Source organism: Bradysia coprophila, assembly GCF_014529535.1.
Source record: "Bradysia coprophila strain Holo2 chromosome X unlocalized genomic scaffold, BU_Bcop_v1 contig_185, whole genome shotgun sequence".
Lineage (NCBI taxonomy): Eukaryota > Metazoa > Arthropoda > Insecta > Diptera > Sciaridae > Bradysia > Bradysia coprophila.
Window position 1 is genome coordinate 715,248 of NW_023503305.1, and position 10,963 is coordinate 726,210.

Genomic DNA, 10,963 nt, shown 5'->3' on the forward strand with positions numbered 1-10,963 from the left:
GCCATCACGGTTATGACTCTATTATGTATCTGAAGCATGGAAAGTCATGTTTTCACTTAGTCTATTACTAATTTTCTTTAAAGCCACACGAAGTCGCGATATTTTAAAGGAAAAATATGAATGAAACCCCACGGTACCCGCGGTCTCAGCGAAAGTAATTCATGTAACAATTATTGTTATAAAAGCAAACTCCCAAGTGTGTTTTTGAGCAACAAGCTTCGGTAAATGTCGTCTCAACAAACGTAGAGTTTGTATATACGAGCCGAAGGCGAGTATCACAAAGTCGTTTCCGAAGTAATAAAGTACGGAGCTGCATCCAATGTATTCTGGCTTTTACTACCTGTCCCGTCTAATGCGAAAGTTGATTTCCACATAGGAAAATCAATAAAATGAACCGAAAATAGTCCACATGAAATGGATCATTTTCGTCGGGGGCAAATTGGTATAGAATGATCAGCTTTCGCATGGAGAAGGTGGTAAAATATTTTGCAAACTAAGAATAATTTTTGCACATAAAGCAGTTGAACATATCCAAATTGCGATAACTCAACTTGCGGAATTATAGGAAAATACATAAAGACACTATTCGTCTATATCCAACAGAGTGTAATCTTCAGACACCATTTCTGCACTCTAATTAACCATATTCGCGTTACATTGAAATTATGCGGAATGATGGTGTTCAGATTTCATTAAGGAATTTAATTGAATTAATGGACCGAAGACTAATTTTATTACACGACACAATCAAAAAGTCAACTAATTCATCAGTGTACTTTCATGACACAGACCTTTTTTGTTAGTCTATTTAGTGGAAAAACATCAGTCAATCTTCGTTACAAATAGAAACATTGAAGTGTGTGTCACGTGTAGTGGGTATATAATGCATGTCATATGCTTAATTTATTGTACAAATATAGAAAGGTTAGTAGAGGATATTTGATACTCAACTGAATGTGAAAATGCTTTTAGGACCCATAATATAGTTAAATGATTTATGGGACTAATTATTTATTTGGTCGAAAATTTTTTGAATTGTCCTGCTGTGGAAATCTTGTTATAATAACTTTTAAAATTACCTCGACTAGTTGTGTGAGTCACTGATTTAAAACATTTAATTAAACAGTTATTTGTTTACCGAGGGGATAACTTCCAGCTATAGGAAGAGAAGGACGTAAATCGCTAGAGGAGTTTCCAATTATTTGACCAGGTGAACACAATGTTTTTCATGTGTGAATAACCGCTTATAATGACCACGAAGCAAATAAATCAATGCTTTATGACATTTTTGAAAATAGACAATCCAGATGAAAAAATTCGTTTTTTTCTTCCCACGACGGAGGAGAATGTCCTGAGAAAGTAGAAATTTACTCTACTGCGAAATGCCATTTCGTCAGTGGAGAAAATAAGGTTACTCACACCGCAATGCACGCATGAAGTAATAGGTGTACTTACTCATCTCGTCTTTAAAATAAGATTTGAGTTAGAGTTAGAGATGCTTGACAAATCACTAGAAAAATTACAAAATTCCTTAGCTTTCATGCCGGAAACATGAAAAATCATAACTCCGAAATCGGTGTATTGCAAACTAAGTGATGAACTGAAACTGGAATTATTTACTCCACCCCTTCATTCTGCTTACAAAAATTCCGGAGTACAGAGTGATCACAGAACCAGAATGTTACCCAGATCTGTTAAGAGTGATATCGGCAAAACATCGAACAAAATCAGACATTTTGGGACAAGGGGTCACGGATATTATTAAGTTATATTTCATTCGATTCGTTGAACTTTTGTTGAATATCCAACAAAAAGACCAAAAAATACTTCATACCCCACTTCTATATAGAAAATTGTCCAAATAGTTCGAAATTTGGGTTCCAAGAGTATGTGACCCACGTGGATACATCGAGGAACTCCGTATATTTGTTGATCTCACCCTTAAATGCAGTAAATAATGAATAACCACATGCCTCAAACCTCAAAAAAGCGAAAAATTTCGTCGATTTAGGGTGGACTTCCACTAAAGTCGCTCCAACCCTCTGCAGTGAAACTTATCCAAATGTGTTTTCCCATAGCATGGTACTACTGAGGCTAGGCTATCTTGTCATACATACCGTGTCATGGACTTGTGTCACTCCAAGCGGTCAGGGACTCGGGAAAATCACTTATTTTTTCACCTAAAATCATTGATATCACCAACAGGTCAACATGGACCTGGTGGTGTGTATACTCAAAATATGCGTCTCTTCAAGGCCTACAAGGCTAGCTAACAAAGTTTTTTCTCAAAATTGTTTCCAATTAATAGCAAGAAAATGATTTTGGGGCTCTTTTGGCAGACCCTTACTTCATGACCTCGATCGTCGACAACAAAATAAATTTCTCCAAACGTAGTACTACGTTTTACTTGCAACAGTTCAACGAAACGAGTGAGATATATCTCAATAATATCCGTGACCCCTTGTCCCAAAGCTGTTCGAAGATTTAGTGATATCACTCTTAACACATGATTCTCACTTCGAATACTAAATTAGACTAGACTAAGCTGTCAATACTAAATTACCATTTTACCCTGACGTATTACTTCACGCCTACAGAAGATCATTTTTGATTAATTTCATGGACTCGTGTATTTTGCATTTGAAGAGACTAACAGTTACAGGAACGTAATCAAAAAATCTTAGTGTCTTTAGTCACTGCTAGAAATTCGAAAGTGCAGGCGGCAACGTATTCAAAGAATAAAAAGTTTTGTCTAAAAATTTCTATTAAAAATCATATTTCTTCACGGTTGTCTTAGAGCAATTTTGCGTTGCTGAGGGAGGGTGACAATTACGTCTTTTTCGTTTTAATCCGATTTTTGGCAAAGATAAACAAAAGAAGGGGCAACATAATTGTCGTACGTTTTCGGACTATACGGAAATAATTAATAACAATTAATGGATATTGACCAGAGAGAAGCTTTTTTACGAGAAATTAGAGCGCAAAGAATAAAGTACTGAAAAAAGATGTGGCTCCTTTACGTAATTTATAAAATCGGACAAAATTTTTGGATCTGGATTATCATTAAATTATCACAATTGTGAGAATACAAAAAACGAAGGACAAATTAGCACAGAACTATAGTTACTGTAATATAACAATCCTGGAATACTAAGATGAGCGCTGGTGAATTAATGAACTTCGTTTAGATTTGGATGCTGCTTACACATTCCCTTATAAATCAATGAAAACAAGATGTTTATGCTTTCCAAAATCAAATTAAGAACGATAGCGCATATACGAACAGAAATATTTGGTTTGCATTTAATTAAGCTTGGTTAATCCAGAAATAGAAACCACAACAACTCCCAATGCAGAAACCATGATGATGATGATGGATATCATTTATCGTCGAGTCTGCGGTTACTCAAAAAGATTGTTATTTAACTATTTGTGTACATATGTAGTGGAGTGTGGAGAGTCGTGTCTGATCCGTACTCGTTGTTATTTAATCAAAATGTTATTAAAATTCGATGAATTTTTTGCTCTTCAACAAACAGTTAACTGCGAAAATTGGTCGCAAGGAAAACTTTGCAAAGTGTTTAATTGAAAGCTCAGTTGACTTTATTTTTTTAAAACAATTTTATGGAGAAGCTCTTTATTCCAAATCCAAACAGTGAGGCACTGGCTATCATATTAAATTTTAAATTTTGTAAATAATCCAAATGAAATTTGCATACAGAAAAAAGAGGACAAGCATGTCTAGCAAGACTTTGTTGCGAAATAACAAGATGATTTTGATTCTGTATTTATTCGCAAAATTGGTTGGACGACGTGAACTGAATTTTAATTTTTTTTTTTTTAAAAGAAAAGGGATTGTGTTTTCTAGCGAAACAAAAGAACTCGAAGAAAACACCATTTCGAAAGCTTATCGATTCGCTGTAATAATAGCCCCCATTAAGTTGGTGACAGTAAGAGCAACAGCACATTTTTCACACCTGAACAAGTTTACCCAATAAATGAAAACCAGGGACAATGTCAAAAGCAGACGATGTTAAAATGGGAATTTATGTGAATTTAAGTTAAAATTAAAAACATTGATTGGGTCGGAAACTGTCGTTCAAATGCTCTATTTTTATCCTTTTAAAGTTGCACTGTTTCGTTGTTTGCATATTTAATGGGATGCATTGATAGCAAGCTGATTTATGGCATTAAAATATCATACGCCGTGGGTAGGCATACGAATCGGCTAACCACAATACGATATTAGAAAATGTCTGAAATCGTCGTTGCCACTGGGGACATAAAAACAAACGTGCATTGCATATACGATTGTACTACATTACATAGATGTAGGCATGCACATGTGACGTTTTAATCTTAGTCAACTCAACAGCTTAAAGAAAACGAAATTGTTTGTTATAGACATTCAACCGAATAATAGCTAAATATTAGTGCAGCGTCGCACCGATATATCATTTGACAAATGGTCACTGGCTTAACAAATGTGTGGCTGAAAATGTGAATCAAAGCAGAACTAGGAAATTTTCCCCAGTGGGGTCAACCATCTTCTTTAGCTGAATACGGACCAACTAGGTAGGTCGTTCTTGCACAGTACCGTAGACTATCCACAAAGATAAACGAAATTTCCAAAAGAGGTTAGAGGTGACAACTTAAGGGGGAAGCAATGTCATCTATTATTATCTCTCTCTTACATATTCAATTAAAGCCAGATCCGGCTCTATTTGTTTTTGGCTCGTCGTAGTCACTTTATGTACAAGATTATCTTAAATTTTCATAATATCATATTTTTCAATCTGCTACAATACCAAGCCGTGTTGTTACTATAGCCTAAATTGCTCCAACATAGGACATCAATTTAACATTTACTTTCCTTGGTCATTGTATAATCCACAATAACTCTCCAAGGGATGAACAAACAATTTCCAGATATTTTATGAAACGGCGTCCACTTCGAAAAAATAAAATAAAATAAAAGCGGTGAGTTTATGCAACATATCTGGATCGTAACTGAGAATTTTTGTTCGTTTGAGGTAAAATGAATGTGATGTTATTCTACGGTTCCTTGGTGAATTAGTTTCGCTCTGAATAATGTTTTAATGGTCAATTAATCCGAATTCTCTTCATCATTTGGAGTGAATTTCATGGTTTTTATTCACTTGACTGTAATAGTACATTACTGATATAAGGCTGTATATAATAGACGTCCACGTATACGAGAGCTTGCGCAAGTATTACTACGAGTCTCTTATATACAGCCTTATATCAGTGAGGTATTTTATCGCAGTAGGCAAACATCTCTTTTTCTAGTGATATAATTTTGCTTACAAAACTTTTAGCTCTCTAGGGCATTTGTTTTCTGTATACGTGAGAGTGTATTAGTGAGCTATGATATGAATCGGTCGGTAGGGAAAGTAAACGGTCGATAAGGAAAGTAACGGTTGGGAAGGAATGCACCAACACACTCTCAATATTACAGAAAAATATCTTTCAAAATACACCAATACACACTCGATGTGTGTTTTCGCTGGGGCTTCGCAGATCTTCTGTGTTTTGGGGTATGTTGAAATATACTATTACTCTCCGTCGTGTATATAGCGCACAATACACACACACCGTATGCGACAAAAAGATAAAACATTTATATATTTCTCCAACGCACTTCAAGCAAAAGTGCTATTAATGACAGCTGTCAAATAGAGTACTATTTTGTATAAAATTTTATCCACACTCTTTTTACAGTGTAAAATTTTGTATGGAGCACTGTCAAGTTTCAGTACCTTATTTAGAGTACCACTTTTGCTTGAAGTGCGTTGATTTCTCGCTTAAAAACGCACTTTATCTGACCCCAAACCTCGATTATAAGAAGGCTTTGCAATTCGCGTATAAACATCACTGTTTGCAATATATATACGCCAATACATAAGCATAAAGGTACATAGATGACGAGTTCATATACACACAGAATGTGTGTTTTGTTTTTGGTGAAATGAAGTCCGTTTAAGCGCTCAATATAATATAAAATATCGGCTTCGCCTCGAATCATTTACCATTTTTCGAACAAAAATACCCTTTACAGTTCTTGTAGTATAAATAACTATTTTACTGTCATATTCATGAGTGTTATTTGTTCACCAAGGAAAACAAGTGGAATGTAGCTTTTTGAGGGTGTCTTTTACTAAAATGTTTTCAACAAAGAAAGAGTGTCATTTAACATTATTGGAATTGTCGCGCTATGTGTAGACCAATGAAGTTAGTTTAGCCGTGCTTATTATGTAACGGATGTCAATGCTTTTTCTAGGAACTTGTTCTTTTTGTATTCAAATAAATTGCAGTTGTGAGAGAAGTTTTAGAAATTATTTTTCTGATTGATTTTTGACGAAAAGTATGTTTTTGTAAGTTGATTTTGTGATTATAACATAATTCTAGTCGAATTTTCTTATAATTAATTTTAATGTTCGTACAGGCGGAATGTACACAGAGCTTTTGTTGTGGGCTTATTTTGAATGTTAATGTGAATGTAGAGATATATAGGTAACACTGTCCTCTCTCGAATGTTGTAACTTGTGTTATTATCGATGAATTGTTTTGTTACAGCCCTAATGACGTTTTCAATTGGAAAACGAAATATATTGGCAATTAACTAAAAAAAAGTCTTTATTTAGCTAATCTGACAACCTGAATATTATATAGTGTCATTTAAGGAGAGAAACCCGTTTTTTTTTCTCGCCAGTGTTGTGAAATGTAAAGAAGAAAACATGAAATCCTAGCAAATCTCAGCTGGAATTTCTTATTTTTTACGAGATGTGGTGAACACAAAGTGATAATACAGGTGGGAACATTTCTATTCCATGGAGAGCATGAGTAAGGGTTGAGAAGGTTGAGAAAGAAGAAAAGTTCATAATACTTAGTGGCATATTTTTGCCGAGACATTCCTCGATTAGATTTTTCACCATGAAGTTACGATTGCTCATTTTTGTACAAATTTTGAAAACTATAGTTGACCACATATAATCTTTATTTTTTTACATGTTGCAAACGATGGCCAATGATAGACCAATAAGTTGTAACACAGTGAATGGAAGTGTAAAAATTTAGATCTAATCAAGGCAGCTCTCTAGCAATATCACATCAATTGTTTACAAAATTAGGAGGCCAAAAATCGGACAGTGTCCGCTTGTAAATTTCATTACACTGTATTCATACACTTCTAAAATAAAAAAAATTACAAGCGGACACTGTGCGATTTTTGGCCTCCTTATTTTGTAAACAGTTGGTGTGATATTGCTAGAGAGCTGCCTTGATCTAATATTTTAGCCAACTTCATTTTAAAATATCATCCATGCTTTCTATTTATAAATCATCTTCAAGGCCGTTTGAAATGCCATCCACGATAAGAAATGCTATCCATGTTAAAAAAAACTCATACAAACGAATGAATAAACGAAATATATTTAACGAAACTTAAGTGAGGTTACGTGTGAAAGTACCGTATCTTGAAAATGATCTATATCACGTTGAGTGATAATATAGTAGCTTTTGCACCAAGACAGGAAAAATTACCTTTTTAAAAATAAGCGGAGCGAGATATATACAGCTCGATTTCAGTTACCTAAAATGGTTTTTTGGTTCATGAAAGATATGCAGAACTGCTTTTTTAATGAATTGCTGAAACAGCTTCATATTATTATCTAAAAATCCCCATAGTGTCACCTAGAGGCTAAGTCTTGCATTTTGTAAGTACAAAATCCTCACAAACCGTTATACATTCGCATTTTCCGCAACTGTTAGCGATATACTGTCCTTTTTCAGGGCCGAACTGGCTACCTCAGTTACAGCCAAAATATTTTATCCGGCCCAAGCTACTAATAGGCAGAGGTTTCAGAACCTTTTTGATTACTACATAGTTCTTTGATATGGACCAACTTCACTTTCATCTTTGACTGTAAGACAATTATTTTACATTAACGTAATTCAATCAAATGATTCCGTTTTGAAGAGATGAATGACTTTTTCAACTAGTAGGTATGTTGGGAATACTGTTCTGGGAATACGGTACAATAACTTTGTATAAGACGAATACCACTATCACCAAACTAACTTCGTAGAGACGATAGTTTTTGCAAAACTTTTCCAATTAATTAATCAAAAATTACGTTCGTTCGAAATCTATCTACGTAATTTGACATGAGCAACACAAGCAAAGCGTATCTCTCCAAAGATTTGCCTAAATTAATTGCCAGAACGTACAGAAATTTCCTCACTTTATCATAAATGTTACTATTATAGAAATATGTAGACTACAGAAACGCTAAACTTACGTCTCTTGTGTATTCCGCAGAACTATGCTATTTGGGTCCGAGATTTTCATTTGTGATATATTAGATTTTCTTTTCATTGTAAATCCGACAATAGAAAATTTCGTACACGTAACGTTACATAACTTTTCACCACAACTTTCTCGTATACTAGCTTCACTTACAAGATTTGTGAATTCGATTTTGGTAGAAAAGTTTATGTTGGTTGTCGATATGTTTTTGTTGCATTGAACATTATCCACTTATGTTACGAGAGACCTGTAAAATCGCATCTGAAGTCGAGGTTTTTGTAAAAAGCCAGAAGAAAAAACTGTGATGAATTTAAAGGCGTACCAATATTTTATCACATTACCATACGAGTAACATCATCCTATTAAGAGACCGTCAAATATCTCTCTATGCATCAGTCTATTTTCATTGTGAAAATTTGCCAATTCCGAAAATGAGTAAATCAGTTTTTGGCATCGACGCTAATCTAGACTGACAGTTCAATATATTGTTTCCTTTTATTATTCCATAAATTGGATTTTCTTGTTTGCGAGTAATTAAAATTTAAACATTTTTATAGAAGGTTAGAGGGTAACGTTCGATTAGTATCCATTAATCATGAATGGAATTCCACGAAAATTATGATGAAAATCGTCTTTACATAATTAATACTCATTTACATGATGATTTTCGGATGAAGTCTATTTGCAGCATTGATCCTACAAATTATTCAGGAATCAAGCCAAAGCTATTTTCAGCAAGCCTAATCAGAGAGATGCTAATATGACGAATGTATTATATCGAGTAATCGACGAAGAATAAGGGCAGAATATGGTTTTCCATGTATATGGATTGCGTTCGTCGACATTTTTTTTTATTTCATTCATCGGGAAGGTTCTGGTGTTTACTGTTATGCCATTTGCTTTTATTTATTCACAACCATAAATAGAACGACCGAAAAGATAGAAAATCAGATTTTCAATGACATTTTCATGACCTTTGAGGAAAAAAACGTGTTGTTCGATCGCTAGAAAAACTCTATGTGTTTATGCATAGATTGTACGAAACGAAATATGGCTGCATGGGTGTGGCTTCCAAATAGCTTTTACGGAAAATAGTGTTTGTGGCATGGGAAATGGGCGTGGCGAAAAGCTTGGAAAAATCAATAGCTTGCGTGATATTTTTCTCCTCTTTTTGTATTACTTGTACTTGAAGTGACGGAAGTCGTTAATTAAAATATTTTTTATCGACAATCGAAGCAGAACTAAGTTTATAATGACGAGTATTAACTTGAATTGATTATGATTATCACGACTGTATAATGAGTTGACAAAAAAAAAATGTGAACATTTCACATAAAGTTCACCGTTTTCCATGGAAGCGTGACGTCATTCTTTTTACATGGGGAAACATGATGTTAAAAAGGGGAGCTAAATATTAATTCATAAATTTTCAACATTTCCCCTTTGCTCGACATGGGTAAATGGTGAAAAAATTTTCCCCATTAAATTTAAGGGAGGCGCTTCTTTTAGTGAGTTGAGAATGTATGACAATTTATTTATTTATTTTCGAATATTTATTTCTTGCAAGAGTTGAAATGTTACAACAATTTAAAAAAAAACTCCTTACAGGTTGTTAAAACTGACACTCGTCGTTTCTTGGAGGAATCCTATAAAGTAGTCACACCATGAACACAGAATATCCTGCTATTCCACAAAACTCACAACTCTTGCAAATTCAATTCACATACCTTCTTGTCGTGCTTTCACTGTATTGTTGAAGCACTAAACCCTCAGCATTTACTTTTTATTTTTGAATGGGCCCATTAAGTATTCAGAGAAAACTCATTCGAGTTCTGCAAGTTTTGATAAATGTTTTATGCGCAGAAAATGTATCATTTTAGGATAGCTGGAAGTTGAGAGTTCAAGATGTTGATTAGGCAGTTCGTTAAATAATTCGGAAACACAGAAAGACATTTTTTTATCCTTTAAGGGACGGTAGAAAGGGTATACTTAGCAAACTATATTATTTTAAATCTATTTTAAGCGAATTTCAAAGCATATCGAAAAACTTATACCTTTCAACTAGTAAATAAAAAGACTTCGTGAACTCCTCGCCGCTCGTTCAGTTTTTATCCGGTCTCTTGACTGGACATTGATCATCTGATGATGATCATACATATACTGTCCTTGGTCACGTTTATCCAGAGGTCGTAATAGCGTCTTTGTTTCAACAGAATTAAAGTTTAAAAAGTTTTTAAATTTAAACGTCAAAAATATTATGCAAATTTGAAAGTCGAAATAAAATTTTCGTAGTTTTTTTATGAGCTTCTTAAATATTTTTGTAAAATGAGAGCAAAATAAAATGATCGAGTCTGGTTTTTGAGAATTGAATTTCAATTATCAAAAACCAGAGTCGATCATTTTATTTTGCTTTTACCTTATTTTAAAGTCGGAATAGCTCAGTTTATTCTTTTAATTTGCCAAATATTTCGACTTCAAATCGAAGTCATCATCAGTGGCTGTAACAAAATTCATCAAAAAATATCAGCGCACTGGACACAATAAAACTTTTGTCTAAATGGAAAATTACCTTAAAGTCAAAAATCAAATTCTAAAGTAAATTACATCATCGTCACAGTATCGTCGAAATAAAAT